Source organism: Hyperolius riggenbachi, chromosome 7 (genome assembly GCF_040937935.1).
Source record: "Hyperolius riggenbachi isolate aHypRig1 chromosome 7, aHypRig1.pri, whole genome shotgun sequence".
Classification (NCBI taxonomy): Eukaryota; Metazoa; Chordata; class Amphibia; order Anura; family Hyperoliidae; genus Hyperolius; species Hyperolius riggenbachi.
The window spans coordinates 288,796,902-288,822,900 of record NC_090652.1 but is presented as its reverse complement, the minus strand read 5'-3'; the positions used below and the strand labels follow the sequence as shown (position 1 = coordinate 288,822,900).

The 25,999-nt window shown below is 46.5% G+C and overlaps 2 protein-coding genes across 6 annotated transcripts in view; one reads left to right on the top strand and one right to left on the bottom strand.

Annotated features, from left to right (window-relative positions):
- LOC137525094 (histamine N-methyltransferase B-like) overlaps positions 1-25,999 on the bottom strand; it is a 431,596-nt gene that overhangs the window by 404,695 nt on the left and 902 nt on the right. For 2 of the 4 annotated variants that reach the window (XM_068245892.1, XM_068245897.1), the window contains exon 1: positions 8,170-8,243. The gene's annotated coding sequence lies outside the window, so the exon portion shown is untranslated. Of the gene's footprint in view, positions 1-8,169; positions 8,244-25,141; positions 25,196-25,999 lie in introns of those variants that run through there. The other 2 variants (XM_068245894.1, XM_068245896.1) reach the window with 2 other exon arrangements.
- The window catches only part of THSD7B (thrombospondin type 1 domain containing 7B), a 733,248-nt gene continuing 731,599 nt past the window's right edge, over positions 24,351-25,999 (top strand). For both annotated transcript variants that reach the window (XM_068245888.1, XM_068245890.1), the window contains exon 1: positions 24,351-24,633. The gene's annotated coding sequence lies outside the window, so the exon portion shown is untranslated. The remainder of the gene's footprint in view (positions 24,634-25,999) is intronic.

The window sequence follows — 25,999 nt, the reverse complement described above, 5'->3', positions numbered from 1 at the left end:
TATCTACAGAGAGCGACATCTTAGTCCTGAGTGGGGTCAGGCTTAATCTCCCCACCTGCGTATACAGTGGTTGCCTTAGAGCAACCCAGGTTTGTAAGTATAATACTTACTTTTAACATTTTTCTCTATTTATACAACATACTACACTATATTGGGCTCTCGGTCTCCCTTTTCTCTTCTTGGCTTAGTGTTAGAAAAGAGAACAGAGAGGTAATGAGATATTTCCAAAAAAGGAACTTCAGCAATATCCCGAGCCAAAAATCACACACACAACCATAACATGTGTATGTATGTGAGATAGGATGCTGTTTTAGAGGGGAAAGGGGCTCTGATTGGGCGGGGGGCAATTTCAGTGTTAGCCATAGGCTCTATATTACCCAGGTACGCCCCTGCCTGGATATTCCTTAGTACTGGTCCAAGCACTATCCCATAGAGACTTATCAATCCATGTCATGCACTGATGAGGACTAGAAAGTACGAAATAGGTGGTATACATGTTGGATTGATGTGGCTCTGTAAAAAGTATTACCCATAGGATCACTATACACCAGCGGTGCTGGATGCGCAGCCTGGCTTTCAGGGGCAAAAAGAGATGATTTGCATATTCAGGAGTGATGCAGGACAACTGAAGTGAGAAGTATATGGAGGCTGCCATGTTTATTTCCTTTTAAACAATACCAGTTGCCCGGCAGCCCTGCTGGTCTATTTGGCTGCAGTAGTGTCTGAATCACACCAGAAACAAGCATCTGATCTGCTGCACGCTTGTTCAGGGTCCAGTGTTCTCCCCAGAAATATTTTCCAGCCGGGCGGCATGAAAAAGTAGCCAAGTGAGGTGTGAGGGGGGAATTCAGGGCGGTGAAACTCTGCTTACAGCATAGGAGGAGGATGAGGAGGTGAGCCGATAACAGCCGGGTGCTCATCAAAATTAGCCGGTGGAGCATTCGCCTAAAAGACCCTGGGGAGTAGGCCTGAAAGATAAATCGAATTTAAATCGAAATCGCGATCACCAAGATCACAATTTCGGAATCGTCAAAGCGGCAATTATCGTGATCCCGTCATTTCCACATGGGGAAGTTTAAAGAAGTGGCTTCAAACTTCCCCAAAGTCCCGGCGCGTGCGGACCACAGCGTTGGACATACTTTCCGCACGAGTCCAATGCTGTCCGTCCTCTATCACCGTCTGCCAGCTCTCATGCTTGGCAAAACTCCGGGTTCCTGTATGTCACGTGACATACAGGAAGTATTCCGTGCATTAGAGCCTGCAGGAGGTAAAGTGGATAGACGGCCATCGCTGGACTCGTGCTTGAAGCTATGTCCAGAACTGATGCAGCTTGGGGGACAGAGGAGGCACAGAGAGACACAGAGAGAAACAGAGCGGGCACAGAGACACAAAGGGGGCAAGAGAGAGACACAGAGGAGGCATAAACAGGCAAAGGGGGCACAAAGAGAGACAGGGGGACAGAGAGGGAACAAACAGGCAAAGAGGGGGAACAAAGCTTGATTTGAAGTAAATCGTGAATCAAAATCGCAATTTCGGACAGAAATCGCTCAATTCAATTTTTTCCTAAAATCGTTCAGGCCTACTGGGGAGTACACTGGGCTCTGTGGCTAAAAGTATTAGGGCTCGTTTCCACTAGTGCGGTGCGAATCACCGGGATTCCAATGCTGACGATTTAACCATGTCACTGCCTGGTTCAATTTACATTATGTGCATGTGCATTTTCCCTATCAAATACATAGCCTGCGAATCGCCTGCATTCCACACGCAATTCTGCAGGATCTACCGTGCAGAAAAATCCTGCACAGAAAAACGCAGGAAAAAACTGACAAGTGGAAACAGGGCCATCCCCTTGTATTGGTTATGCAAATCCGCATGCAGACAACGGGAAACGGGCCCTAAGAGGCAGAGGATCAGCAGGATGGACAGGCAACTGATATTGAACAGAAAATATATATGGCAGCCTCCATATCACTTTCATTACAGTTATCCTTTAAAGAGGAAATGTAGTGAAAATAACATCATGAAAAAAATTGCTTTTTTTTTACATTTTTTTTTTATAAATGATTCAGTCAGTGTTTGCTCATTGTAAAATATTTCCCCTCCCTGATTTACATTCTGAAAAGTATCAATGGTAGTGTAAGTCCTGCCAGGTGATCTGTGCGGAATGTTCATTACTGAGCGTTCTAAACACAGAGGGCGATACTGACTGCTTGGCAGTTGGAAAAAGCTGTAATTTCCCCCAATGTAAAAAAAGGTTCACGGACAGCAAACTGTCAGGACATGACACTGTGGGAGGGATTCCGCTACAATATCGGCCACACAGACCCCCTGATGATCTACAGGAGAAAAGGTAAAGATTTCTTGTGGGAAAGGGGATAACAGCTACTGATTGGGAGTAAGTTTAGTCTTGGGTTAAATTTCCTCTTTAAAACAGACAAAGAGTCTTCCTGCCTTTTTTTTTTACTTACCCGGGGCTTCCTCCAGCCCCCATAAGCATGGATGTGTCCCTCGCGATCCTCCTACGATGTCCCGTTCAGCCACGGTGAGCCCCGGTTAGCGGCTCAGTGACATCAGCGGCAGACCTTCTGCGCAAGCACAGAAGGCCCCGGCTGACATCACTCAGTCACACTGAGTCCGACTGAGTTGACGGGCCGCTGAACGGGAGATCGCAGGAGGACGGCAAGGGACACAGCCATGCTTATGGGGCTGGTGGAGGCCCCAGTGAGTAAAAAAGACAGGAAGACTCGCGTACGTTAAAAAGGGGCGCTGGGAAAAAAGGGCGCGGGGTTTTAAACGATAAGCATGGATAACGTTTAAAAATGTATTGTACTGTATTTCGTTTAAAATTAATGTTTTATAAAGTTATAAATCATTAAATAATGTGCATTAAATCGGCAATTGTAAAAACGTTAATCTTTCGTTTAAATAGTGAAACGTATAATAACGTTTAAAAAAAAAATTACTAAGTAACCCTCCCTGTACCTACCCCTAACCCCTAGACCCCCCTGTTGATGCCTAAACCTAAGAGCCCCCTGTTGGTGCCTAAGTAACCCTCCCTGTACCTACCCCTAACCCCTAGACCCCCCTGTTAGTGCCTAAACCTAAGACCCCCCTGTTGGTGCCTAAACCTAAGACCCCCCTGTTGGTGCCTAAACCTAAGACCCCCCCTGTTGGTGCCTAAACCTAAGACCCCCCTGGTGGTGCCTAAACCTAAGACCCCCCTGTTGGTGCTTAAACCTAAGACCCCCCTGTTGGTGCCTAAACCTAAGACCCCCCTGTTGGTGCCTAAACCTAAGACCCCCCTGTTGGTGCCTAAACCTAAGACCCCCCTGTTGGTGCCTAAACCTAAGACCCCCCTGTGATAAGCATTATTAAAGTTTCAAAAACATATTGGCCCTGATTCACAAAGCGGTGATAACTCAGTTATCACGCCTAAAAGACTTTAGGCGTGATAAGCCGTGCAAAGCTGAGTTATCACCGATTTGTGCTGCTCTTCGCGCGAAGCTCCCGCGCGCAAAGTTTTGCGTGCGTAGCGCACCGCGCGCAAAGTCCCATAGGGCTCAATGGACGCTGCGCGCGAAGCACGGTACACTGCGCGCGCAGCGCGGTGCGCTACGCGCGCAAAACTTTGCGCGTGGGAGATCGCGCAAGTTTCTTCTTATCACGCCTAAACTGAGTTTAGGCGTGATAAAGGGCTTTTCACAGGCGTGCAAACACTTTGCACCGCTTTGTGAATCAAGCCCATTGTGCGTTTTTTTCATTTAAAAATAATGTAAAAAAAAAAATTGTACTGTTTTTCGTTTAAAAATAATGTTTGAAAAAAATATTGCACTGTTTTTCGTTTAAAAATAATATTAAAAAATGTATAAATCATTAAATAATGTGTAATCATGAGAAGCAGTAATAAAACATTAAGTCTCCGGGCGCCGCTTTTAAAACGTTATTTTTCTCCGGCGCCCTTTTTTCCTATCGGGCGCCCATTAAACGATATTTATTATGGGAGTGAATGGCGGCGCCCGATTTGTCCACTAGCCTCCTGCGCCCTTTTTTACTGTTACCGGAAGACTCATCTCTGAGTCTCTTTAAAGCTGAATTATTGCACATACCTTTTGTTTTAAAGGATATATGAGGCAAATAAAATAAAATCAGATTTACTTACCTGGGGCTTCCTCCAGCCCCTAGAAGCTTATGTGTCCCTCACTGCAGCTTTGCTCTCAGCCAGTCTCCTGGGGTCCCCTGCGGAGCGGGCGCCAAACTGGACAGGTTGCTACTTCCTGATAAACAGGAAGTAGCGTGTAGCACTTAGAGATCGGACCTCTGCGGTGGAACACAGAGGTATGCCTGTGTTCCTGCCGCTGCCACCTATTGGACCCCCCTCCCAGCCAATGTAGGTATCCAATGCTCTCCCCTCATGCTGCGACCCCTCCTGCTTCCCAAAATGGCCCTGAGCGAGCCCCAGGGGGGACATCCAAATTTTTGCAGGGGGCCTGCAATTTCTAGTTACGCCCCTGGTAGTGACATATAGTAGAATGCAGTAAATTATTCAAGATACCATCTTTCACTGTAATTTTCCTAGTTTCAGCATCAGAAACACAGCGTATAGCTATTTATATACCTATAGGCTGTGTTTATAGCTATTTATATAGCTATAGGTTGTGTTTCTGATGATGAAACCAATATACAGCAATTATTTACTGTATATTGGTATGTAGCCCAGCTCTCCTAGTGATGTTTAGTCTAGTCTACACTTTAACCTCTAGGCCCCATTTGCTTTCACTAAAGCCTGCCTTTAATTATGCCAATCACTTACCAATTTTACCACCTCTATGAAGTATTTACCTACACAATCTGCTCATAGTATTCGGCTTAAAGTGGAACTGTAGATATGTATCAAACACACGGTTTCACTTACCTGGAGCTTCTGTAAGCCCCCAGCAGCCGTCCTGTGCCATGCCGATCCTCCACGAGCCTCCGTTCTCCCGCCGCCGCTCTGTTCCTTGACTTGTAAGTTGAGGCCAGCACAGCCCTGCCACGCATATCTATTCTTCACGTTCCCCGCCACAATACTGCTATTGCAGAGGGGAACGTGAAGAAAGCATAAGCGTGGCCAGAGCCGCGCAGGCGCAGTGGCCCAGCGGTGAAAGTAGATTGCGGTGGGAGAACGAAGGCTCATGGAGGACCGACGTTGGACAGGACAGCTGCTGGGGGCTTGTAAAAGCCCCAGGTAAGTGAAAGAGTGTGTTTGAAACTTATCTACAGTTCCGCTTTAAGTTAGAGTGACCAGACGTCCCGGATTGCCCGGGACGCGTCCCGGATTCGGGGTCCGCTGTCCCAGGCAGCATGAGGTCCCGGGAAAACGTCCCGCTTTCAGCAGCGGGACGTCCCGGCCTCGGGACTCTGGCCACTCTCTCCGCATGAACTGGCAGCGGCGTCTATAGACGCCGTGCCAGTTCATTGCCTGCAGCCCCGCTCCAGCCTCCTCTTCCGGTGTCTGCTCCGACACAGGCAGGCGAGCAGGGCTATGGCAAGATGGCTGCCGAAGCCCTGTACCGGAGACTATGTGTCTCCAGTACAGGGCTTCGGGCGCCATCTTGCTGTAGCCCTGTCAGCACGGGATACTTCAGGAGGAAGGTGGTCCCGGGAGCAGCGCGCCAGAGGCCGGACACTTCTGCCAGGTGAGTAAATGCTTTCTTTTCCAGGTGAACTTTGCCCGCATTGCGTTTCTTGCCTGGTGAAATGTTTGCCCGCATTACGTTTCTTGCCTGGTGAAGTGTTTGCCCGCAGTGCGTTTCTTGCCTGGTGAAATGTTTGCCCGCAGTGCGTTTCTTGCCTGGTGAAATGTTTGCCCGCAGTGCGTTTCTTGCCTGGTGAAATGTTTGCCCGCAGTGCGTTTCTTGCCTGGTGAAATGTTTGCCCGCATTGCGTTTCCTTTCTGGTGAAATGTTTGCCCGCATTGCGTTTCCTTTCTGGTGAAATGTTTGCCCGCAGTGCGTTTCTTGCCTGGTGAAATGTTTGCCCGCAGTGCGTTTCTTGCCTGGTGAAATGTTTGCCCGCATTACGTTTCTTGCCTGGTGAAGTGTTTGCCCGCAGTGCGTTTCTTGCCTGGTGAAATGTTTGCCCGCAGTGCGTTTCTTGCCTGGTGAAATGTTTGCCCGCAGTGCGTTTCTTGCCTGGTGAAATGTTTGCCCGCAGTGCGTTTCTTGCCTGGTGAAGTGTTTGCCCGCAGTGCGTTTCTTGCCTGGTGAAGTGTTTGCCCGCAGTGCGTTTCTTGCCTGGTGAAATGTTTGCCCGCAGTGCGTTTCTTGCCTGGTGAAATGTTTGCCCGCAGTGCGTTTCTTGCCTGGTGAAATGTTTGCCCGCAGTGCGTTTCTTGCCTGGTGAAATGTTTGCCCGCAGTGCATTTCTTGCCTGGTGAAGTGTTTGCCCGCAGTGCGTTTCTTGCCTGGTGAAATGTTTGCCCGCAGTGCGTTTCTTGCCTGGTGAAATGTTTGCCCGCATTGCGTTTCCTTTCTGGTGAAATGTTTGCCCGCATTGCGTTTCCTTTCTGGTGAAATGTTTGCCCGCATTGCGTTTCCTTTCTGGTGAAATGTTTGCCCGCAGTGCGTTTCTTGCCTGGTGAAATGTTTGCCCGCATTGCCTTTCTTGCCTGGTGAAATGTTTGCCCGCATTGCGTTTCTTTTCTGGTGAAATGTTTGCCCGCATTGCGTTTATTTTGTACTGACATGTTGCCCGCATTGCGTTTATTTTGTACTGACATGTTGCCCGCATTGCGTTTATTTTATACTGACATGTTTGCCCGCATTGCATTTATTTTATACTGACATGTTGCCCGCATTGCGGTTATTTTGTGCTGACATGTTTGCCCACATTGCGTTTATTTTGTACTGACATGTTTGCCCGCATTGCGTTTATTTTGTACTGACATGTTTGCCCGCATTGCATTTATTTTATACTGACATGTTTGCCCGCATTGTATTTATTTTATACTGACATGTTGCCCGCATTGCGGTTATTTTGTGCTGACATGTTGCCTATTGCGTTTATTTTCTGGTGTCCGGGGTAACTGTTACTGCATTTATTATTTAATGGCCATAGATGGCTATGTTTGCTGCTTTGTGGTTACGGTATACTATTAGCATCACACAGTTTCTGCACACCCATGATGCAAAGTCTTGTTTGTCCACATCATGGCGTAAACACTGCTTTCTTATGCCTCGCTGTTACATCATTACGTTATCTCCGCCCATACAGTGTCATGGCCACGCCCATTTTTCGCCGCCCCCCCCCCCGGGCTTCGGCGCTGCGCGCTCCTCAGTCCTCCCCACTTTTCGCCGCTGCGCGCGCCGCCCCCCCCCACGCCCCCCTCCCCGTCCCAGGTTGGACCCACAAAAATCTGGTCACTCTATTTAAGTGCACATCCTACCTGATAAAACGCAAGTGTCTCTGCATCCCATGTCCCTGTGAGGGACGCACAGACACTGAGGAGAGCTGGGGGAATGACGTGGCGGGGGGCCAGGAGGGGCGGAAATGTGCGCATGCTAGCGTGCAGCTCACCTGCGCGCACAGCGAATAAGCGATGACAGACGTAGCCTGTTTTTAACTGGGCTAAGGTCACTAGTTATAAAATAAACAGCAAAAACCTAATGTATGCATACCACCCAACTTTTTGAGATGAGAAAGAGGGACACTTAAGCCACGCCCCTGTCACACCCCTAGTCACGCCCCTGTTACAACCCTAGTCACGCATACCATAAAGATTTTATAAGAAAAATATGTTGTTTTATAATTCAAACCACATTGGTCCTTTCTCTCCTGGTGCATTTTCCTTCATATTAACATTTTAAAATTAGTAATATATCCATTTAAAGGATGGGAATAAAGTTTAGAGGCAAACACATTTTTTAGTAAAGAAATATATATATATATTTACATAGAAAGAGGGACAAAGTGCTGAAAGAGGAACAAATGAGGAGGAAAAAGAGAGACAGAGGGACGGGGCTCCCAAAGAGGGACTGTCCCTCTAAAAGAGAGACAGTTGAGAGCTATGTGTATGTGAGCCAGCTATAGCTAGCTATGTATAAGCACAATAGCTTCAAACAGCATTACTTTTCATATATTCAGTTGCTAAAGTATACTGTATATACTTTTGCTGAAAACATCCATCCCTACCTGCTTCCCATCGATGCAGAGATGATAGAGATCTCACGTTCACGGGCGGTATTGGCACTTCTGGTGCACTTCCTGTATGCAGTAAATCTGCTCACCTCTAGGGGAGCTGTAGCAGTGGGAGAGTGTCTGCACTGTGATTGCCTCTCCTGCCATCACAATCTCCCGATATATGCAACAGCTATACGCCTGCTACAGCGACCCTAGAGGACAGTACAATCACTGCAGGATGAATTGGAATCTATCATGGAGGAGCCCCAGGGGCAGTGAAGCAAACAGAAACCGATGAGAGGGCATAATGATCCATAAACCAGCAAATGTGCCTATTCTACTCATCCAGAAAGATAATGATACCAAGCCAATGAAGCAAAGTGTGTGTATGAGTGGGAGAACACATACATTGGGCTCTATTCTCAAAGACTTCCCGCATGCGGTAAAGTACATGCGGGAAGTTTGCACCCAAAATACCGTCAAGTTTGCATTCTCTAAATTTTCCGCATGTTTTTCCCGCATGCGGAAAAAGTGTGGTAAAAGTGCGAGATTCATGCGGAGAACTTTCCGCAAAAGTCGGTATTTTCCGCAATAAAAGATCAATTCTCAAAAATGTTCAGGCGCATCATTTCGTCGTTAATTACCGATTTTTTATCACCTACAAGTAGTAGGTGATATATTCCGAATCCCATTGACTTTAATGAAGTGTGGAGGCTTAAGGGCTGTGCTTGCTGGACTTTAACTTTTTTTTTTAAACATTTTTTCATGCGACCTTTTTACCGCATCAATCCCGCATGATTAATAGCTGTTTCCGCATCTTTTTTTCCCGCATGCGGAAAACATGCGGAAAATATTAGTGAATGTGGAAAAAATGCGGAGTTTACCGCTGGCGGGAATATAGCGGTAAAATTTTGCGGAAAATCTGGCTCTTTGAGAATAGAGCCCATTGTGTGTTTGTGTGGTTTAGATCAGTGTTTCTCAACATTTTATTGGTATGTACCCCTTTTAAAACCCTGTACTCACCAAGTACCCCCTAGCATGGTGAACATTACCACAAGTACCCCTTGACAAATATATATTTAATCGATAAACATGATAATTGGTTCTAAACAATTTATAAGCATTTACTATTGCTTTTAATTAGATAAAACACTAACTTGGTGTTGTTTAAATAAGATTTATCCTTTACTAAAACTCTAAATTTGTTATTCTTGGTTAAGTATATCAAGCCTGAGTACCCCCTGGAATCAACAGAAGTACCCCCTGGGGTACGCGTACCACACGTTGAGAACCTAGGGTTTAGATGATGTATTTTGTGAGAATTTTCATTAAAGGGAACCTTGATGTTTCACTTACCTGGGGCTGCAGGCGTCCTGTGCCCTCGCCGGTCCTCAACTATCCTCCGGTCCCCTGCCGCAGGTTGGTTTCGTTTTCAGCCGACTTAGAGTTGGCCCCTTGTTTGCGTTCTCGTCTTCAAGCACACCCTGCGCAGACGGAGGGGCTGAGGTTTCTCTTAATGTGTGTCTGTGCAGGACGCACTTGACAGAAACGCGTTCAAGGATGCGTGTGGCCATAGGCCGGCTCTCAGTCGGCCAAAAAACGAAAACAGCCCACGGCAAGGGACTGGAAGATAGTCGAGGACCGACGAGGGCACAGGACGGCTGCTTGGGGAAGCCCCAGGCAAGTGAAACTTTTTGATCACAGTTAAAGGGACTCAGAGCTGACAAAAGGAAAAAAATATATACATATCTGGGACTTCCTACATTCCCATCCGTCTGGATCGATCCCACGCCGCAGTCCTCCGTTGCCCGCATCTTCGTTAACCGGATTCCGTCACGTCAGTCGGAGCCAGTCTACGCAAGAGAAGTGCGCTGTTTGCGTATCTCCAGCAGCTGGTACACTTTAAGGTTCCCTTTAAAGAGAGTCTGAAGCCAGATTAAAAATGGCTTTTTAGCTTATATTCAGCAGGGGCATGTTTGCCCCTGCTAAAACGCCGCTATCCAGCGGCATAATGAGGGGTCTTTTCCCCCCTGCAAAATCCACTACTTTCTTGGTTGTGGATTTTGCTGCCCCTGTGCGCTTCCGTGTGAGGCAGGGCTATAAACTGCAGCCGTGCCTCACATGCATCTGTCGGATCTCCGCCCCTCTCAGCGAAGGTAGACAGAGGGGCGGGAGAGAGGCGGAGATCCGCCGCTGATAGACGTGTGTGAGGCAGGGCTGCAGCTCATAGCCCTGCCTCACACGGAAGCACTCCCCGGAGGTAGCAGGGGGGATTTGGGTGGTAAAGACCCCTTGTTATGCCGCGGGATAGCGGCGTTTTAGCAGGAGCAAACATGCCCCTGCTAAATATAAGCTAAAAAGCCATTTTTAATCTGGCTTAAGACTCTCTTTAACCACTTTACCCCCGCGCGTACGTATTTCTCCGCCCCTTTTTCCATCCTTTAACAACCAGGGACGGAGAAACACGTACTTTCCGCGTTCCCGACGCTGCCCGCGCTCCCGCTCGTAAACACGCCGCCCGCCGCTAGTAAACACGCCGCCGCCCACTCGCCCAGAGATCAATGAACGGGAAAATCCATTCCCGTTCGTTGATCTAAGCCCCGCAATGATCAGCTGCTCTCCTATGGGCAGCGCAATCATTGTGAGCAAAAACTCACGTGTCCAGCCTCCTTATACTTCCTCCAAGCTTCCGGAAGAAAGCTTGGAGGTCGCATTAAACCAAAAAGTTACTGTGGCCATCTTGTGGCCAAATAGTAAACTACACCCTACACATTTTTCACATACAAATAAATGACTTTTACACATAAAATTAACTCATTACCTCCCACACTCCCCTTTTTTTTTTTTTTTTTTTGTAATTAAAATTTTTTTTAAAAAATTTACAATTAAAAAAAATACATAAATAGTTACCTTAGGGACTGAACTTTTTAAATATCTATGTCAAGAGGGTATAACACTGTTACTTTATAAGCTATGGGCTTGTAATTAGGGATGGACGCAAAAATGAAAAAAATGCACCTTTATTTCCAAATAAAATATTGGCGCCAAACATTGTGATAGGGACATAATTTAAATGGTTTTATAACCGGGACAAAAGGGCAAATACGTTTCATGGGTTTTAATTACAGTAGCATGCATTATTTAAAAACTATAATGGCCGAAAACTGAAAAATAATTATTTTTTTCCCCACATTTTTCCTATTTTCCCATTAAAACACATTTAGAAAAAAATAATTCTTGGCATAATGTCCCACCTAAAGAAAGCCTAATTGGTGGCGGAAAAAACAAGATATAGTTCATTTCATTGCGATAAGTAATGATAAAGTTATAGACGAATGAATGGAAGGAGCGCTGAAAGGTGAAAATTGCTCTGGTGCTCAGGGGGTAAAACCCCTCAGTGGTGAAGTGGTTAAACACAGGGTTCAGGAAATATATGTTTATGTTTGACATGCTGCTTCCTGCATTGTGTCTCCATGGTAACGGTGTCACGTAACATGCATCACATGACATCCCATTACTGGCTTTCAGCATGTGATACGCTGACATGTCATGTGAGCAGGGCTGTGGATTCGGTACAAAAATCACTTTCGCTTTTCACTTAAAATACCCTTTAACATGAGATCATCAGATTGTTAAAACTGTTAGGGGGTGGATCATAGACCTCTGTTGTTCAGACTGGAAGGAGGCGGGGCTCAGACACATCTGTCTCAGGGCTGGTGCACACCAAGAGCGGCTCTGAGAGTTTTTTTAAACGCTTTCGGGGGGGCTCGTTTTCCCCCAAATCCCCCAGAGCGGCTCGTTTTCCCCCAAATGCAAACTCGGCTCCTGCAGCATTTTTGAAATTTCTGAAGCGGTTCTGCCTCAATGTAAAGTATAGGAAAGTGGAAAACTGCTGTGAAAAACACTAGATCAGAGCAGTTTTCCAAGCATTTTTGTTACAGAAGCTGTTCAGTAACAGCTTTACTGTAACAATATAACATCTGCTACTCAAAAACGCTCTTAAAAACACTAGACATGTTTAGAAAATCTCTCTAAAGATGCCTAGAATCGCTCTTAGAAACAGCTTTGCGGATCCGCTAGCGGTTTTTGGTGTGCACTGACCCTTGGAAGCTCACACCCTGCAGGACTGTGCTGCAGGAATTGGCTGGTAAGAGGTCTCTTGACAACGGGTAGTCAGGAAACTTTAGCTCTAGACATAAACAAGTGCTGCGCGGGGCTAGGAATAGATTTATGCCGAAAGTTGGATTCAAAAGTTTAGCTGTGAAGGAAAATGCCACGGCAGGGCTGACGCAGGAAGAGAGTTACTGGCAGGTACAATATAATCCATAATTCATGGAGGCTCTCCTGGAACCAGCCGAAATGTTAATTCACCGGCTCTGGGTGTTACGCTGAAAATGAAACGCACTCCTTGACTGTAAAGTTTGTTATCGGGGATGTTTATGGATGGCGTAGAGACTTGTGTGGCTTGTTATGTTATACTATTTAGCTGAAGCTACTCCTAATGACGTGGCCGATACAAAGACAAACCCTCGTATTTATGATTTCACGGAGTGGCCAACCACCTCCGTTTCCTATTCTTAGACCGCAGCTAAAATTGTCCCCCGAAGTCATATCTGTTCCTGAGTTCTTATAACTGACAAGTTTTGCCATCAAGATTAGAGATGGCCCGAAAGGTTTGCCGGCGAACGGGAAACGGCGAACTTCCGTGGTTCGCGACCACGGAGAACCGCAAACTTTTTCGGAAGTTCGGCCGCCCCTATACAACATCATTAGGGTCAACTTTGAACCTCTACATCACAGTCAGCAGGCACATTGTAGCCAATCAGGCTACACTCCCTCCTGGAGCCCCCCCCCCCCCCTTATAAAAGGCAGGCAGCGTCAGGCATTTCACTCACTCGTCTGCCTGCAGTAATTAGAGAAGGGAGAGCCGCTGCAGAGAGATATAGGGAAAGCTTAGTTAGGCTCTTGTAGGCTTGTTAGTTTTCTCCTTGCTGATTCTTATTGCTAAAAAAGCACCCCTCAACAGCTCTTTTGAGAGCTAATCTTGTTCTTGTGATCTATTTTTTTTTTTGTGTGTGGCTCAATTGCATTATATAAAGCCCTGTCAGTCAGTCGCAGCTGGCCTTTGGCCCCTTGGTGGTAATTCCTACTGTACCACTGCCAGGCCCAGAACATTAAGTGACTACCTGTGTGTGTGACAGGCAGCTGCACATTTGTAATCCCAATCACTGCACCTGTTCACTGTTCAGTGCACCTACCTACCTACGTGAGCGCACACATTGTCAATACCACCAGTCATTGCACCTACATGAGCGCAAGCAGTGTAATATACCACCAGTCACTGCACCTGTTCATGGTACCTGTGTGTGACAGCTGCACATTTGTAATACCAATCACTGCAGTGCATACCTGTAACCTTTTCAGTGCACCTACCTACCTACGTGAGCGCACGCATTGTTAATACCACCAGTCATTGCACCTGTTCACGGTACCTGTGTGTATGCGTGTGACAGCTGCACATTTGTAATACCAATCACTGCAGTGCATACCTGTAACCTATTCAGTGCACCTACGTCACCGCAAGCAGTGTAATATACCACCAGTCACTGCACTTGTTCACGGTACCTGTGTGTGACAGCTGCACATTTGTAATACCAATCACTGCAGTGCATACCTGTAACCTGTTCAGTGCATCTACGTGACCGCAAGCAGTATAATATACCACCAGTCACTGCACCTGTTCACGGTGCAATGACCGCCGGGTATATGAATGTGTTGGGGTTGGGGAGCACACCTGACCCAAGAAGATAGATAATAAGGTTGTTGCTTCATTGTGGACAGACCAAATTCAATCAGCTGGACACTCAGTCACTGTTGTACTGTCATTCAGCTACCTCGGCCCGACCATATGGGCTTGAAAACCGCCATCGCCTGCACTCTGGCCATGGTGCGCACCAGTCCAGCACGGCCGTCACTACGCAAACAGCTGTTTGCGGTGCGTTACACAATGAGTTTGGTGTGTCAGTGTGAAGCAGTACTCTAATTACACTCCCTGATTGATGTATACACATGCAAGATGTTTTAAAACACTTTAGGCCTCCAATTTAGCAATAAAATGTGATTTCTGCCCTTAAAACTCTGCTGTGCGTCAAATCCAGATTTTTCCCCGGGACTTTGGGCATGTATCCCACTCCGCCATGCCCCCGTCCAGGTGATAGACCGCTTGAAACATCTTTTCCATCACTTTTGTGGCCAGCATAAATGTTTCTAGTTTTCAAAGTTTCCCTCCTCATTGAAGTCTATTGCGGTTCGCGGAAGTTTGCATATTCGCGAACTTTTGCGGAAGTTCGCGAACCGAAAATCGGAGGTTCGAGCCATCTCTAATCAAGATTCCCGTTCTTCATTTCTAAAGAGTGCAGCTCCAGAATCCTTGGTTTCGGATTGCGATAAATGGATTATGAAACTTTTTTCTTTCATTTCAAAGCATGTTAATGTGATGATTAATCAAATACAGCAAAGTCCCTGTTATCGGGAAATTAAGCAACTGGAAATCACTACTAACCGGCATGCACAAAGGGATAACGGGGACTGTGCTTTGGGGTTTGCAGGACATTCAATTCTTACCAAGCCTCCGGGCGGAGTCTTCTAACCCTCCTGTAGTTTCTAGCAGCTTTCTGGTGTCCGTGCACGGCTCCCGGGATGTCACCTGACCCACGTCGAGTCACGTGACACGGCAGGAGCCGTGCAGGGACGCCAGAAAGCCGCTAGGAGCTACAGGAAGGTTAGAAGACTCCGCCCGGAGGCTTGGTAAGAATTTTGGGCTGCATGGGGTAGATGTGTGCAGTCCCCTGGTTTTCTAGTGGTCACCTCAATACAGTTCCCATGTGTCTAGTGCTCCTTACTCAAATATACAGTTCTCTGGTGTGTATTGGTACCCTCCTCCCTCCCCCATATAGCATTCCCTGATATCTAGTGGGCCCACCCTCCCCCCTAATAGCTTCCCTGGTGTCTGGTAGTTTCTCCCTGCCTCCTCCATATAGCTTTTCTGGTGTCTAATGGTTTCCCTTCACCCCTCTCCCATATAGCTTCCCTAGTGTTTAGAAGCTTTCCCAGTCCTGTGCTCCCCCCATCCTTTGGCCCCCGTCCTGTGCCCCCCTGCCTTATGTTTTCCAAGCCCAGTATATGCAGCACAGTATATGTGCAGCAGAAGCCCAGGGCCGGTTCTCTCATGAAGCAAGGTGAAACACTTGCATCAGGCGGCAGAGATTACAGGAGCAGCATGTTTGTACTGTGTGTTTACACTAACAGCATGCAGTCAGAGTAGGAGGAGAACGAGAGGAGAGCGAACAAAGTGAAGAGGCCATCATTTTGAAAAGCAGCTTGTTGTGCTGTGTGAGGAGTCTAACAGTGAGTGAGGATCGGGGAGGCAGGAGAGCAGCAGTGCTTCATTTGACTTGCACAGCAGAAGGGAGGAGGTGGCTCTGCTGTCCTGACTGAGGAGGAATGGAGTGGCTGAGGGTGAGCAGCTTGTTTGTCACAGACTCACAGCCAGCCAGTGTGCTATTGTGTTGAGCTGCAGCATGTCATGTGAGAACATTAAATGAAGCAGAGTAAGTTATCGGGTGCTGTGCAATCATCCTAGTCTGGAGGGAGGGGGCATCCTCAGAAGTTTGCCTCAGGCAGCATAAAGTCTAGAACTGGCCCTGCAGAAGCCATGCTTATCTCACCTCCTCTAAGCACTCCAGCCATGTTCATCCATCCTCTCACCTCTCAGCATCTTCCTACTATATGAAATCATGTGACGCAGGAGGAGAAGCAAGCTCTAGACCAGGGCTCAGGAACCTTTGTGGTTGAGAGAGCCATAAATGCCACATATTTTAAAATATATTTCAGTGAGAGCCATACAATATGTTTCAAACTGGGACAGTGCGCATGCGCAGCAGAGGGTTTACGTCCCTGTTGCCATGGTGATGTGTATACAGTTGATCCTTCGGGCAGCGGAAGTGTCAGACACGTTCAGCTTCTCTTGGGTTTCAGCAACATCAGCAATTTGGCCCAATAGGCTGCCTGTCAAGTGGCAGGCAGCCTATTGGGCCACTCAAAGTGCAGGGATCTCGTGCTACAAAGTCACTGGACCTGACAGGGCCCAGGGCGGGACAATTGGAGCAGCCGTTAATTTTCGGGGTAGTGCGAGTAAGTTAGTAGCACATGCTACAGCAGTAGGATGCCTACTCTGAAAATGTTACTTGCGCTGCCACACTAAGCTTCGCTGCTTCAGCAGTGTAACTTAGTGTATCAACCCCTACTGATTTGTCTGTGAGCCAGATCTGGCTCCCGAGCCATACGTTACCTACCCCTGCTCTAGAGCGAGAGGTCAGAGGATATGATGCACATCGCTGGAGTGCCCAGAAGAGGCATGAGAAGCATGGCTAAAGCTGCACATATACTATGTTGTACCGGGACATAAGGGGGTTGCCACAGACCAGGGGCACTTGCTAGCGCCCAGCATCAGAGCCGGATCATCCTCAAGGCAACTTAGGCAGTTGCCTTGGGCCTAGAGAGAGACCAGGGGCCTCTTTGATGCTAGACCCCAGCCCCCCACCAGATCTTACTAAAAAAAGTCAGATGGCCACGAGAGGTGGGGCCAGAGTTGTTACTTGCGTAGCGTCCCGTTTCACCATCTCTGCTCAGCATGGGTGCTGTAAAGGTGGTGTCACCATGGAGATAATTCAGGTAACAGCACCTTATGCAGGGCCGGATTTACCATTAGGCACAGTAGGCATGTGCCTACAAGCGCCTGGTGATGGAAAGGTGGCTCACTCCCCTCTCCTAGTGCCTCCCTCCTTACTTATGCAGAGTCCTGATGAGAGTATAAATGAGAGGTTACTCACCCTGCTCTCAGCATTGCAATGATGAGATCTCCCTTCAGTCAGGGGCACCTCTTGCTACTTAATACTGAGGTTCCTCTAGCTACCTAATACTGTGGTTCCTCTAGCTACTTAATACTGAGGTTCCTCTAGCTACGTAATACTGAGGGACACCTCACTACCTAATGTTTGGGGGCACCTCTAGGTACTTAATACTGAGGGCATTTCTGTCTTTCTAATGCTAAGGGGCACTTGTAGCTACCTATGATAGGTAATGGAAGTAAGCAGCATCTGGGCTAGCCAGCACACTTGCAGTGGGGTTCGGCGGGTGTTTGTAGGTTCATGGAGGGTGAAGTCTGGGGTGCCAGGACAACTGTGCCTATAGGCTCCTGTGAGGTAAATCTTGTCAAGCAATGGTAAGCACGGTTTTACCAAAAGCTGCCATTCGGCTGTATGAAATTGCTGCCCGAAAGGTGCTTGTGGCCGGCAGCCGGGAGGCTGAACTGCTCGACAAGCGCTCAATTCAGCCATCCGTGGAAAACGGCCCTAATTGTTGTCACGGGAGCAAGGAGATGCTAGGAGATGGTCTTATAGCCTTTGCCTTTATCGTGCTTGTCTATTAGTTTCCTTCTGTTGTCATCAGACGATTCTGCCCTCCGCATTCTCTGGTCCATGTTCAGTTCAGACACACAGTGATACCAGCAGCAGACTGGTCACTTTTCTCCATATCAGAATGTTCGGTGAGTCATGGCAAAATATAGAGAGACATACAGAGGTAATTATCTAAAACTGCTAGCTTGAAAAATCACTCTTAAGGTAACCTGAAGTGATAGTGATATGGAGGCTGCCATATTTATTTCCTTTTAAACAATGCAAATTGCCTGGCAGCCCTGCTGATCCTCTGCCTCTAATATTCTTCGCCATAGCCCCTGAGCATGCATTCAAATCAGCCGCCCGTGTAATTATTCGTCTAACTCAGGGGTCCCGAAATGTTTTGGGTCGAGGGCCGGGTCAACATACGTCAGACTGCTGGGGGGCCGGAGTATTCATGAAATAATGTAGAAGTCTTTGCGGACAAGACAGTGAAGCAGTGTCACCTGATGTGGAATTTGATTGGAAACCAGCTAATTACTGCTAGATATTCCCTAAAAAGCATTTAAACAATGATGCTGGCCAGCTTCCCTGCTCTCTACACAGTTTTTTGGCTGTTGGACGGAGCAACTGCCATTCACTAAGTGTTTTTGAAAATAAATAAATCCTTGAGAATCCCCTATGAAGAGATGGACTAGTCCAAAACCTGTCACTTCTGTCAGATTTCTACTACCTACTGTAAGGGCTGGTGCACACTGAGCGGCTTTTTCAGCGTTGCTGCGGATCCGCTTGAGCAATGTATCTCAATGGGGTGGTGCACACCAGAGCGGGAGGCGTTTTGCAGAAACGAAAAATGCCTGGGTGAGGCATTTTTTGGATTTCGGATGCGTTTCTGCCTCAATGTTAAGTATAGGAAAAACGCAAACCGCTCTGAAAAACGCCTGTTCAGAGCGGTTTTGCAGGCGTTTTTGTTACAGAAGCTGTTCAGTAACAGCTTTACTGTAACAATATATGAAATCTACTATACTGAAATCCGCTGCAGCAATCTGCAAAACGCTAGCAAAACGCCATAGAAAAATAAGAAAAAGCGTTTCAAAATCTGCTAGCATTTTGCAGATCTGCTAGCGGTTTTTGGTGTGCACCAGGCCTAAGTGAGGGCAACATAGGAGAAAAGTAATTTATGGCTCATTTTACTCTGGAAAAAACTTACTTCTTATTTGTTTATGTTTGCACATATTTTACATATTACAATTTTTCGCCATAGTGCCCCTTTAAGGACTTTCTTTGAGGTCAGTAAGTAATTAGACCGATTGCAAGTCTATTTGAGGTGAAACCTCTTAGAGAACTGCCGCTTCAACTGCCCCAGCTGCTAAAAATGAAGTCCTCAACAGCTACATACATACAATGACCACTAACTTGCCCTTCTAAAATATGTCATATATGTCATTCGTATAAACACTAGTTGTGCAAGTGGCAGGCGTAGCCTAAGTGAGCACTGTGAGCGAAGCAATTTTAGAATTTACCAGTCATTCATTTTTAAGGTGCCCATTAACGGTACAATTTTTCAGCAGATGCGATCTTTCGATGCAATTTTTATGCTCGAATTGTATAGAAAATTCAGTTTATAAAGGCAATCTATAAGGAATGATTCTTTGATCAATTGCTAAATAGGATAAAATCCATCCCATGATCGAATTTGAAGAAAGAATCGTTCAGTAAATGTGAACAATCGATAGTTGCCTTCCGATTAGTTACGATCGTTCAAATGTCATTGAAAGATCGCATTTAGTGAAAAATTGTACCGGTAATGGGCACCTTTAGACTAGTGACATATTTAGGAAAACAAATTAGTGGCCTATGTATGTTTGTAGTTGTTGGCAGGGGTGTAGCAATAGGGGGTGCAGAGGTAGAGACCACATCGGGGCCCTTGGGTCCCCGAAGTATCCACTCTATATCACAGTATTAGCTCTCTATTGGTCTTGTGCTTGTAATATCACTTCTATAGGTGCTTTGATTAGTAGTAATTAACACACTGTTCCCCATCCCCTTCTTGCACCTCTGACACTGCGGTTGTCCTTGGCAGGTTTTGGTGTGCCGTATCAATTGTAAAGAGTGCTTGGGGGGGGGGGGGGGGGGGGGGGGCATGTAAAACTTGCACTGGGGCCCACGGCTCCTTAGCTACGCCACTGCTTGTCGGGCACCTTGCTTTTATCAGCGGTGAGTTTGCCGCGTTTTATTGCAGGAAGCGGCAATTGACTACGAGGTTTTCCGCTGGGTCACCACTAACCTCAGCTGGACTAGCTCTGTTTTAATTCACACCTAAAAAGGTGTCCTGTCAGTTTTTGACAGTTGGCATCAGTTTTGTATTTGTTTCTATGGCTGTGTTCACACATTAATCTGTACATTTCTGGTGCATCCCAGCCAAGTTGTATGTGTTACTATGGCTTTGTTCACACATAACACTGTACATTTACAGTTATGTCCTGTCAGTTTTGTATGTGTTGGTTCACACATAATTCAGAATCCGTTTATTCGCCAAGTGCAACGGAGGTCACACCCGGCATTATTTGGGCTACACGCGGCATGGAAAGCTGTTGTGCAGATAACCGGCATTTAGACGCAAACAAGAGAGTAGAAAACAAATGACAGCATAATAGGGCAGCTGAGTGATTGCAAGCATAACAAGCATTACAGTCATGACCAAAAAGATGACACATCTGCACATTTCCAGTACAGTGCAGCACTGTCCTGTTAGTTAGGCTCTGTTCCCACTTGTTGCCGGACCACCACTGGCGTAACAATAGGGGATGCGACCCCTGCCCCCGTGGGCCCGCTCAGGAACTTTTGGGGGGGGGCAGGAGGGGTCACAGCATAAGAGGAGAGCGTGGCCGCAGATCGGTGGGGAAGTGAGACATCCCCCCCCCCTCACCTCGGGCTCTCCTCTCAGCGCTCCCCTCCCTGCAATCTTTAGTGACAGCGGACGGGCGGCGGCAGGCTGAACACATACCTCCATCGCGCCGGAGGTTCCCATCAGTAAGTGCGTCATGTTACTTCCTGTGTAAACAGGAAGAAGCATGAAGCTCTTAGAGATCGGAGACCTCCGGGGCGATGGAGGTATGTGTTATCCTGTCGCCGCCCGTCCGCTGTCACTAAAGATTGCATGGAGGGGAGCGCTGAGAGGAGAGCCTGAGGTGAGGGGGGATGTCTCCCTTCCCCACCGATCTGCGGCCACGCTCTCCTCTTATGTTGTGACCCCTCCTACCCCCCAAAAAGTTCCTGAGCGGGCCCTGGGGGGTGGATTTTTTTTTTTTTTGCAGGGGGGCCCGGGGATTTCTAGTTACGCCCCTGCGGACCCCTTGCGGGCAGCGGGAGTGGACAGCGTAGTGTCCGCTCCACTGGTCTTCTCTGATCTGACTGGAGCCCGGAACAGATGTGTTACCCCCCCCCCCCCCCCCCCCCAGGGGGGAGCATAACCATCTGCCCAGGATTATTGCAAACTGCACAGAAGTGCGGTCCGCGTACTGCAACAGATCCTGCAGATCCATTGCAGCGTGACGAGTGAGAACGGCTCCTAATTATAAAATGAGCTAAAAATGAACAAAAAATATCCGTTGTTCGCTGTAGTGGGAACACTACACTACTGACTGGACTAGTGGACTGGAAATGTACAGATTTATGTGTGAACACACCCATGTAGAAAACTAATACAAAACTGACAGGGCACGAAATGTACATATTTATGTGTGAACACAGCCATAGAAACGCATGCAAAACTGATGCCAACGGTCAAAAACTGACAGGACTGGTCACCTTTTTATGTTTGAGCCAAGCCAAAAGGTAAAACTGATGCAAAACTGATAGGACAGGACAAGACTGGACTGGGCCAAAATATACATATTTATGTTTGAACCAAGCCTACACTTTTTTTTTTTTTGTATTTTGATTCGATTTGAGCATTTCGATCCAATTTTCTGATTGATCGGAAGTTTCGATCAGAATCTCCGAGGTACCACACACGTATTTTCGAGATTCCTAATCCATCACACACCTTACAATTCTTGATAAAATTGGTCTGAATTTTCCAACATGTCCAATACCAAAAAAAATCGGAAAAAAAATGGAAATTCGGTAAGACTTCTTAATCGAAAACAAATAAAAGCGTTCGATTTTTTAGGACAACCGATCGTATTTATCGAATTGTTGTAAAATTGGATCTTTTAATTGTATGGTGTGTGGCCACCTTTAGACCTTAGTGTATGTTTTGGCAAAGCGTTCCTTTGAGGCCTTGTTCACATCATAAATCGCAATCGCTGACACCAGCGTTTTGTGAGAGATTTTTTAGCGCCTCCCGGATCTTACCTGCGCTTTAGGGAATTTTTGTAAAAGGCTTTTCTAAGCACTTTTGCAGATCGATTCGTTTTTTTCACTTCCTGACATCAGTTAGGAATTGAACGCTTTCACCCGGAAAATAATAAATACAATGTATTAATTCATGAAAGCGCTGGGGAAATCGCTATACAAATCGCTTTTTCAAGAGCTTTGCAATTTCCCTATTCCTTCCATTGAGGCAGGTACGGAAAAAGGTACAGGCAGTGCTTTTGTGAGCGGATCGGAATCGAACCACTTATGTAAGAAAACTCTCATAGGAAATCATTGCACAAACGCTTTTAGGGCAATTTTCACCGGCACTTAAAGGGAACCTGAAGCGAGGAAAATTATTTAAAATAAACACATGACGTAGCTGCAAATGAATATTACATACTAACTTCACCGTCAGTTCCTCTCAGAAACTCACCATTTTCTTCTTACAGTGATCTCTTCCAGTTCTGACAATACTTTGTCAGAACTGAAATATACCAGTTGCTGTCAGTTATATATCAGCAGCTGTCAGTTACAACTGAATGTGCAAGGTAATGTCCATGTTTTCCTATGGCTCAAGTGAGTGATATTACAGTTTTAACAGTGTGCTGACCAGGAAGCTGTTAGGGGGTAATGGCCATTTTTAAAATGGAGGACGGATAATTCCATTGATCACAGTGGGTAATTAGGACACAGGAGAGGAGAAAGAGATTGAGGAGTAGACTACACAGAGGAACTCCAGTGAAAATAATGTAATAAAAAAAGTGCTTCATTTTTACAGTAATTATGTATAAATGATTTAGTCAGTGTTTGCCAATTGTAAAATCTTTTAAATCCCTGATTTACATTCTGACATTACATGGTGACATTTTTACTGTTGGCAGGTGATGTAGCTGCTGCATGTTTTTTTGGCAGTTGGAAACAACTGTAAACAGCTATTTCCCACAATGCAACAGGGTTCACAGACAGGAAACTGCCAAGAGTAGGTTCTCAGAATTTCTTTGTGGGAGGGGTTTCACCACAATATCAGCCATACAGCGCCCCCTGATGGTCTGTTTGTGAAAATGAATAGATTTCTCATGTAAAAGGGGGTATCAGCTACTGATTGGGATAAAGTTCAATTCTTGGTCGGAGTTTCTCTTTAAAGAAAACCTGTACTGAAAATAAAAGTCAAAATAAGCATACACAAGTCATACTTACCTTCCATGTAGTCTACTCCTCAGTGTCTTTCTCCTGTCCCGCGTCCTATTTGTTCACTATGATCAAGGGAATTTTCCGTCCTCCATTTTGAAAATAGCCATTACCCATAACAGCTTTCTGGTCAGCACACAGTTAAACTGTAACATCGCCCACTTGAGCCATAGGGAAACATGGACATTACCTGGTACATCAGTTTTCCTCTCAGCTATAACTGACAGCAACTGATATTTTACTGACAGCAACTGATATATTTCAGATCTGACAAAATATTGTCAGAACTGGATGGGATTATTGTCAGAAGATAATGGTGAGCTTCTGAGAGGAACTGATGGCAAGGTAACTCTGTAATGTTCATTTGAAGTTACCTCATGTGTTTATTTTAAATATTTTTACTCAGTACAGGTTCTCTTTAAGTATGTGTGTATGGTTATTTTGAAATTTATTTTCAGTTCAGGTTCTCTTTAAAAAAAAATCGAAATGCTCTAGGGGCTCGATTCACAAATCGGTGCTAAGTGTTAGCACGCTTTTGAAAAGCCCTTCAGCACGCCTAAAGTGTCTGTGTGCGCGCTAAGAGATTTTGCATGCGCTGTGCTGTGTGCCGAAAACGTCGAGTGGTACAACGTTAACGTAGCACTGTTCGCGAACTTATCCGCCTTTGCGTGTAATGTGGCACCCAGTGCCCTGGAAACGTCGCACCTGGTGCACCCAAAACGGCGCATTGGGTGCGCCCTACACGTCACACCGAATCGAGCCCTAGGTGTGAAGAAGCCCTTAGAGCACATACGTGCGCGGATGCAGATGAGCCTCTGTGCTGCCGGTGTCGGGAATAGACACTGGGGGCTCAGCTGTTTTTCTCGTGCCCCCTTATAGAAGCAAAATCAAAAGGATGATACGTTTGCATTATTAACCAGGGACTGTCTTTAAAGCTTTCTGATGAGGGAAATCATTTAAACGCACAGCTGTCCGTTCCAACGCCGCCTTTCCCCGCCCTGCCCGTCCCCGGGGTCCAGTCCTGCCGGTTCGGTACTGCCAACATCCACAGCGCCACTTTATCAGTGCGTAATCCATACATGTTATCCGTGCCTTCATTATCCTGTTCATTTCTCCAGCAGGAGACAGATGGCATCATAGCTGGGGAGGTGTGTCTTGCGGATAGTGAGGACCAGGCTGAGATGCTGGAGTGCTTCAGTGTAGCAGAGGCTGTGTCTATGTATGTGTGTGTGTCTGTCTGCTCTCCTCTTCACTGAAGCCGGATTATTCTATCCCCCTGCAGCAATGGATACGGAAAGGATGTGAGCTTTAGGAGAACACATTGACACCTGCCTCTCTGGATGTGCTGGATTCCTTCTGGAGAACAGCTGGTCACTCACTTTCCATACTTTCTGAAGGTCTGTTTGTTACACCTCCCCTGAAGATGCTAAACCCTGCTATCGCTCAACAGCTCTGAACAATTATCAAGGTAAGTGCTTTGGAAATTCTGGTAGCCTCAGTAAAAGCTCTTAGGGGGCACATTGGATATAGCATTGGAAAGTACAGAGGCTGTGCGAACATAGCAGCTTCCCATGGCAGGTATCAGCTTGTATCCTAGGAGGAGGATGTCTGACTGGTTGCCGTGGGTGACCGCATCCTGGTCCTCCTCACAGTACTCCATCCTGTCTCATCGAATAAGCTTAAAAGGTTTTTTTTTTCTTTTACGTATATCAGAGTAGCAGGAGCTGTCATTGCACAGCTAAGCTTATCATAGAATCCCAGTTCTGTCATCTATAGATTCTGTTCAGCGCTAACACTTATGCCAACATTTTAGCAATTAAAAAAATTGGATATTTCCCAGGGATTCTGCCGCTCTGGTTGGAGTTGCGAGTGGCCAAGCTTACAGAGACATAACTGGTAATTCCCCCCCCCAGTAGCGACATATTGATAGGGCTTTGGATAGTCGCCACGCTGGAGTGGCCATGCTGTCTCCTTACCTTTGTGCGTACGACATGTGGACGCGGAGCGGTGGGGTGGATTAAAAGTTGCCACTAAAAGAAAAAGAAAGGGTTGTTATTATTATAATGACATATTTGTTTAGCACTATTGCCTTTTCTACATTATAGCGCCGACACCTTCTGCAGCGCTGTACAGAGTATATTGTCTTGTCAAATAACTGTCCTTCAGAGGAGCTCACAATCTAATCCCTACCATAATCATATGTCTATGTATGTATTGCGTATGTATCGTAGTCTAGGGCCAATTTAGGGGGAAAGCCAATTACCTTAGCTGTGTGTTTTGGGATGTGGAAGGAAACTGGAGTGCCCGGAGGAAACCCACACAGTCACAGGGAGAACATACAAACTCCGTGCAGATAGTGCCCGAGCTGGGATTCAAACCAGGGATCCAGCGCTGTAAGACGAGAGTTCTATCCACTATGTCACCGTACATTACGTCAAGCAAGTCATGTTGTTAACTTTCCCTCATAGGAGCTCACAATCTAATATGTCTAAAGGTGCCCACTATCAATTTCCAGGGAAGAAGCACTCAAGCGATCAGAAATAAAATGTCGTTACACATAGATTATTTAGCCATCGACGAACTAATCGGTACTTCCCATTCATCACAATCGATTGTAAAAAACGTTTTTCCGATCGAGTAAATTGTCACTGAATGATCACCATTAGAATTGTTCACAGTCGATTTGGTACATCAGTCAGGTTTATCTTCTGCCAGTCCGGTCACATTTATCTGATCGCTCGGGCGATTCGTTGCTGAAGATTGTACCGTTAGAGGGGACCTTGAAGTGTACCTGAGACGAAAAGGAGGAAAGTATTTTTACTTGCCCGAGGCTT